The 6481-nt window shown below is 44.8% G+C and overlaps 1 pseudogene; it reads left to right on the top strand.

Annotated features, from left to right (window-relative positions):
* Positions 1-721: 721 nt before the first annotated feature.
* On the top strand, positions 722-1581 carry LOC116874800 (annotated as a pseudogene).
* The last annotated feature ends 4900 nt before the right edge of the window (positions 1582-6481 follow it).

Below are 6481 nucleotides of genomic sequence, written 5' to 3'. Positions count from 1 at the left end.
CCTTCTCCTGGGAGAGTTTTATGAACTGTGTGAGTCCCCACCTGGTGGGCCCCAAGAAGCAAGAGGAGTTGATCCAATGATTTGAGACCCACCTGCTCCCTGAGATGGTTGGAGCAGAGGAGTATACAAGCCAAGAAGGACCTTCAGCCAGGACAACCTCACTTGCCCTCAGTCTGCATTGACCCCTAAGCTCTTCCAGGACTGGCATCATGAGGGGTTGAGTAGTTCCAATGTGGGCGGTGGCCTCTCCTCTTTCCGTTTTCGACTTTTGGTTCTTAAAAACTACATTCCAGATGAGGGAAATGAAACTACTGAAGACTGTCCCCCAGGAGCCAGCTGACGTGGGGCAAGAGAACAATTCCCAGTTAAGGCCCCAAAGGAAATCCCCTCCATGTCATGTGCTGAGGCCGGGAGAAGCGGGGGAGGCACTAGCTCATTGCTTGGCCAGGCCCAGCCATCAAAGTAAAGGCCCAGATGTTCGTGCTGCCTGTCAGTGGCCGGGACGGAGAACCCAAGGCAGAGTGGAAAACACCACAGGTGGAGATCTTGCTGGGGAGGCTTCCCAGAAGAGGGGAGCCCAAGCAATGGCTTGGGGATGGGGAGGGCTGGGGTAGGCAGAGGAGATACCATTGCAAGGAAGGGAGGTCTTATTGTACAACCCTATTGTACGGTGGGGAACATTTGTTCTGTGTTTAGGGAAATTGTGAGCAGATAGGACTGGATGAAACCCGTTCTCACCTCTGGGCATCCGAGATGCCACCAAGGAAAGAAGGCTAAGAGGAAGAACGTGGCCCCAGTCCCTGCTATGGGAAGAAGCAGGAGGACAAGAAGATGGTCAGCCCCCTGTCTGAGAAAAGGCCCAAGAATTCTGGCATCAGATGGGATATCCAGCCCAAAAGGGACTTCACCAGCTTTGTCAAGTGGGCCCGCTACGTCTGGCTGCAGTGACAAAGGGCCATTCTCTATAAATGTCTAAAAGTGCCTCCTGTGATTAACCGGTTCACTGGACTGCCAAACAGCTGCTCAACTGCCCAAGCTGTCCCCCAGATACAGACCAGAGACAGAACAAGAGAAGAAGTCAAGACCGTTGGCCTGGGCTGAGAAGAAAGTTGTCAGCAAAGCAGATGTCTCCACTGAGATGCCTCTTGTCCTTCAAGCTAGGGTTAATACTGTCACCACCTTGTGGAAAACAAGCAGGCTCAGCTGGTAGTGATTGCACATGATGTGGATCCCACTGAACTGGTTGTCTTCATGCCTGCCCTGTGTCGTAAGATGGCGGTCCCCTACCGCATTACCAAGTGGAAGGCCAGCCTGGGCGTCTGGTTCATAGGAAGACCTGCACTACTGTTGCCTTCACACAGGTTAATTCGCAAGACAGAGGAGCTCTGCCAAGCTGGTGGAAGCCATCAGAACCAATTACAATGACAGATATGATGAGACCCACCATCACTGGAGAGGCAACATCCTGGGTCCAGAATGGGTGTCTCACGTTGCCAAGTTGGAAGAGACAAAGGCTAGAGACTCGGTCACCAAACTAGGCTGAGAGGACGCTTTGAATCTTCCATATGTAAAAGTAATAAAAGTTCTCTTTCAAAAAAAAAAAAAAAAAGACTGGATGAAACCCGCTTGTAGGCACATGTTGAAGTATGGCAGGTAATAATGAAGAGAGGCTATAGGCAAGATTAGGCTACACGAGGCATCTGGACTTTCTCCTCCAGTTGAGAAGCGCCCAGCTCCTTGCTTTCACTTCAGCTCTCCTGGGAAATGCTGGTGTCCTGCTGGACGCTAAATTTGGCTTTGTTATACAGTTGAACAGGAGATGGGTACAGAATCCACAACGCTTGGAGCAGGCTCAAAGAAAAAGGCACATAGGCCCCCAAACTCTCACCATCCCAAGGAGGGATGTGCCTGGCAAGGGCGGGGCCGGATGTGCCATCAGTTGTGCTCCAGAGGAAGTAGTCTGATCCCCTCTGCCTTGAGAAGGCTGCAGGGGAGGGTGTCGGATCCTGAGCTCTGCAGTCAGGGTACAGTCTTGTTGGCATGGGAAAGTGTTGTTTTCAGCTGTAGAGCCGCATCGATTTCAGCTGGAAGTCTCAGGTCCTTTCAGCTTGGTCTAGATGAGAGAGAGAGAGCTGTCGGGGCTATTTGCCAACAAACTGGCTTGTCTCCGCAAATCCATCAAGACAGCTGTCTTTCTAAGGATTTTTTTGAGGGGTAACTGCTGCCTTCCTCAAAATAAATTCTGTGAAGAACCTTAATATATAAAACATTTAGCTCAGTGGGTTGAGCCTCTGTCTTTGGCTCGGGTCACCACCTCAGGGTCCTGGGATTGAGCCCCGCCTCAGGCTTTCTGCTCAGCAGGGATCCTGCCTCCCCGCGCCCCCCCCCCCCGGCTCTCTGCCTGCCTTACTGCTTACTTGTGATCTCTGCCTGTCAAATAAATAAATAAAAATCTTTAAAAAAAAAACAAAACAAAACATTTACAAGCGGAATTGCTTGGGATAAATAGGAGATAGCATGCTTAGAGTCCCACCAAGCAGACTGGAGGGATCTCTGGCGACCCCTAAAGCTGTTGAACCTGGTTTTAAAGGTAAGAAAGGCAATGGCAAACCATGAAAGGGCTTTAAAGCAGGGGCGAGACTATCCAATATACATTTTAGAAGGATGCCCGTGGCTGCTGGGCAGAATCGGCATTGGAGACAGCCCTGTTTAAGGTGGCTGCTGAAATAGTTCAGATGCGCCATGATGAATCTAGACCCAGGGCAGTAGCAGAAAGGACGAAGGGTAGGTTTGGATTCAAGAAACATTTCCGAGTTCGGGTGCCTGGGTGGCTGAGTCCATTAAGTGTCCAGGCTCTTGATTTCAGCTCAGGGTGTGATCTCGGGGGCATGGGATCAAGCCCCAGGTCAGGCTCCACACTCAGTGAGAGGTCTGCTAGAGATTCCTCTCCCTCTCCCTCTGCCCCCTACCCCCTCTCTAAACTAAATAAATTAAAAAAAAATTTTTTTTTAAAGAAAAGAAACATTTCTGAGTTAGAATCAGCAGGAATGGGTGACCCCTTGGATGTAGGCGGTGAAGTCGTCAGGGGCTGGGCTGCCTGGATGCAGGCATGCCATTAACAGTGGTGGTGGCCAAACAGGGAGAGAAACCGGCTAGGACAGATGATAAGAATTCAGTTAAGGACACATTGTGTTGCAGCTACTCTGGGAGGAGTAATTGACCAGCAGACAGTTAAAAATATAAGTCTGGATCTTCTTGGGAAGAGCTTGGGAGAGAATGTTGGAGATTATAATATATTATAATATAATATAATATAATATATATAATATTATAAAATTATAATATAATAAGAGATTATAATCCAGGAGTTATCACATATATGTAGACACAAAGGTGATTACACCCAGGTGAATAGAAAATGCATACCACGTGAAGAAAAAGGCCTGGGAGAGAGCCTTTATTCTCTTTCATTTGACTTTAGTTTCTTCATTAATGTCATCATTATTACCATTTTGGATGAATAGTTTCGGGAGCAAAGACAACTTGTTGGGTGTTTGGAGCAGGAAGGACTTGCTCTTGTTTGTTGTTGTTGGTTAATTTTTTTTTTTTGAAGATTTTATTTATTTGTTTGAGAGAGAGAGTGAACGAGTGCATGAGTGGGATGAGGGGCAGAGGGAGAAGCAGGCTCCTGGCTGAGCAGAGCCTGATGCAGGGCTTGATCCCAGGACCCTAGGATCATGACCTGAGCCGAAGGCAGATGCTTAACTGCCTGAGCCACCCAGGCGCCCTCTTGTTTTCTTAGGATGGATGTTCCAAGGATAATAATGCCACACAGAATCACAAATCAACAGGCTATAAGAGATACGAGCCAACCCTCCCAGACATTTCAAACCTCTAGCTCTATAGGAAAGAACAGAACTGGAGATCCCTTCTCTGACTCTCCTAGTGTGGTTGCCTGCATTTCTCACTTGGGATGCCGCAGACACTGTAAATATCTTGTCTTCTCCACTAGATTCAAGCTCCTTGAGAACAGGAGCTATGAATAAGGCAAATAAAGCGGTTAGCATAGTGCCTGGCATCCATAAAAGGAGATTATTAATAAAGATTACCTGAGCGAATGACTCTTCCAAAGGTGGACTCTCTCCTGATTGGAAAAATGCATGTCCTCCCCATTTCCTAAGTCTGCTCCTGCTTTACCCGTGGATGTAACCTTGAAGAAAATTTTCTAGGTCAACAGAGCTCATAGGCAGTGGTTCGCCACTCCCCAAAATCTCTAAGACAAGAAATTCAAAACGGATTAAAGACCTAAATATGAGAGCTGAGACCATAAAAATCCTAGAATGGAGCACAGGCCATAATTTCTCTGACATCAGCCTTAGTTAGCAACATTTTTCTAGATAGGTCCCATGATGCAAGGGAAACAAAAGTAAAATGAACTATTTGGATAAGGACAAAACACAGAACAGAAACAACAAAACTAAAAGACAACCTAGTGAATTGGAGAAGATAGTTGCAAATGACATTTTTGATAAAAGGTTAGTATTCAAAATATACAAATAACTTGGGCGCCTGGGTGGCTCAATCTGTTAAGCATCTGCCTTCGGCTCAGGTCACAACCCCAGAGGCTTCGGATGGAGTCCCGCATTGGGCTACCTGCTGTGCCGGGAGCCTGCTTCTCCCTCTCTTTCTGCCTGCCTCTCTGCCTACTTGTGCTCTCTTTCTGTCAAATAAATAAATAAAATCTTTTTAAAAAAGAGTTGTTATATATCATATATATACACATATATAATATATGTATATACATATATAATTATTATATATAATATATAATACACATGTATAATATGTTATATATTATATAATATATTATATATAATATAATATACATATATAATATGTATAATATGATATATAACATGTGTGTATATGTGTGTGTGTATATATATATATATATATATAACTTATTCAACTCAACACCAAAAAACCAGAAATAATCCAATTAAAAATAGGAAGAAGACATGAACATATATTTCTTCAAAAAAGACATACAGGGACACCGGGGTGGCTCAGTGGGGTGAAGGCTCTGCCTTTGGCTCAGGTCATGATCCCAGGGTCCTGGGATACAGCCCCTCATTGGGCACTCTGCTTGGCAGGGAGTCTGCTTCCCCATCTCTCTCTCCACCTGCCTCTCTGCCTACTTGTAATCTCTGTCTGTCAAATAAATAAATAAAATCTTCAAAAAAGAAGAAGAAGAAGAAGCAGAGGAAGAAGAAGAAGAAGAAGAAGACGACGACAACATACAGATGGGAGCACCTGGGTGACTCAGTAGGTAAAGCATCTGACTTGGTTTTGGTTCAGGTCATGAGATAGAGCCCTATGTCAGGCTCCATGCGCAGCACAGAGTCTACTAGAGATTTTTCCCTCTCCCTCTGCCCTTCCCCTGCTTGTGCTCTCTAAATAAATAAATAAATAAATAAATAAATAAAATCTTAAAAAAAAATCTAAATAAAAACTACAATGAGATATCACCTCACACCTGTCAGAACGGCTAAAATCAAAAACATAAGAAAAAACAAGTGCTGGTGAGGATGTGGAGACAAAGGAACTCTCATGGACTGTTGGTGGGAATGCAAATCTCATGGACTGTTGGTGGGAATGCAAACTGGTGTAGCCACCATGGGAAACAGTATGGCGGGTCCTCAAAAGCTAAAAAAGTAGAACTGCCCTATGATCCAGCAATCATACTACAAAGAATACAAAAACACTAATTCAAAGGGATACATGCATCTCTATGTTTATAGCAGCATTATTAGTTAAGATATGGAAGCAGCCCAAGTGTCCATTGATTCAGTGATTGATGAATGGATAAAGAAAATGTGAATATATATATGTATATGTATATTCATATATATGTATATATATTCATATATGTATATATATATGAATATATGTACATATGTATATATATGCAATGCTCTATGGGATGCAATAGAATATTACTCAGCCATAAAAAGAATGAAACCTTGGTATTCACAACCACATGGATTGAGCTAGAGTATAATGCTTAAGCAAGTCGGAGAAAGACAAATACCCTATTTCATTTCATTCATATGTGGAATTTAAGAAACAAAACAAATGAGCAAAGGGAAAAAAGAGAGAGAGGCAAACCAGGAAACTGACTCTTAACTGTAGAGAACAAACGAATGATTACCAGAAGGCAAGTGGGTGTGGGAATGGGTCAAACAGGCGATGGGAATTAAGGAGTGCACGTATTGTGATGAACAGCAGGTGATTGAAATAAAACTTTAAAAAAGAAAATCTCTAAGGCAAGAAAGCCTGGGAGCCTTGGTTAGGACTGCTGGGAGACCCTAAGTCACCAGCCTCCTGGGTCACCTGCAGGCGCCCCGGGGCCCTGCGTCTCTCCGGCCGCCCCCCTCCCATCCCCCTGCCACCGCCCGCAGTTCCCTCTAAGATGCCTGCT

This window comes from Lontra canadensis, unplaced genomic scaffold (genome assembly GCF_010015895.1).
Source record: "Lontra canadensis isolate GAN:19392208 unplaced genomic scaffold, GSC_riverotter_1.0 scaffold38, whole genome shotgun sequence".
Taxonomy (NCBI): domain Eukaryota; kingdom Metazoa; phylum Chordata; class Mammalia; order Carnivora; family Mustelidae; genus Lontra; species Lontra canadensis.
This window is presented reverse-complemented; position numbering and strand designations above follow the sequence as displayed.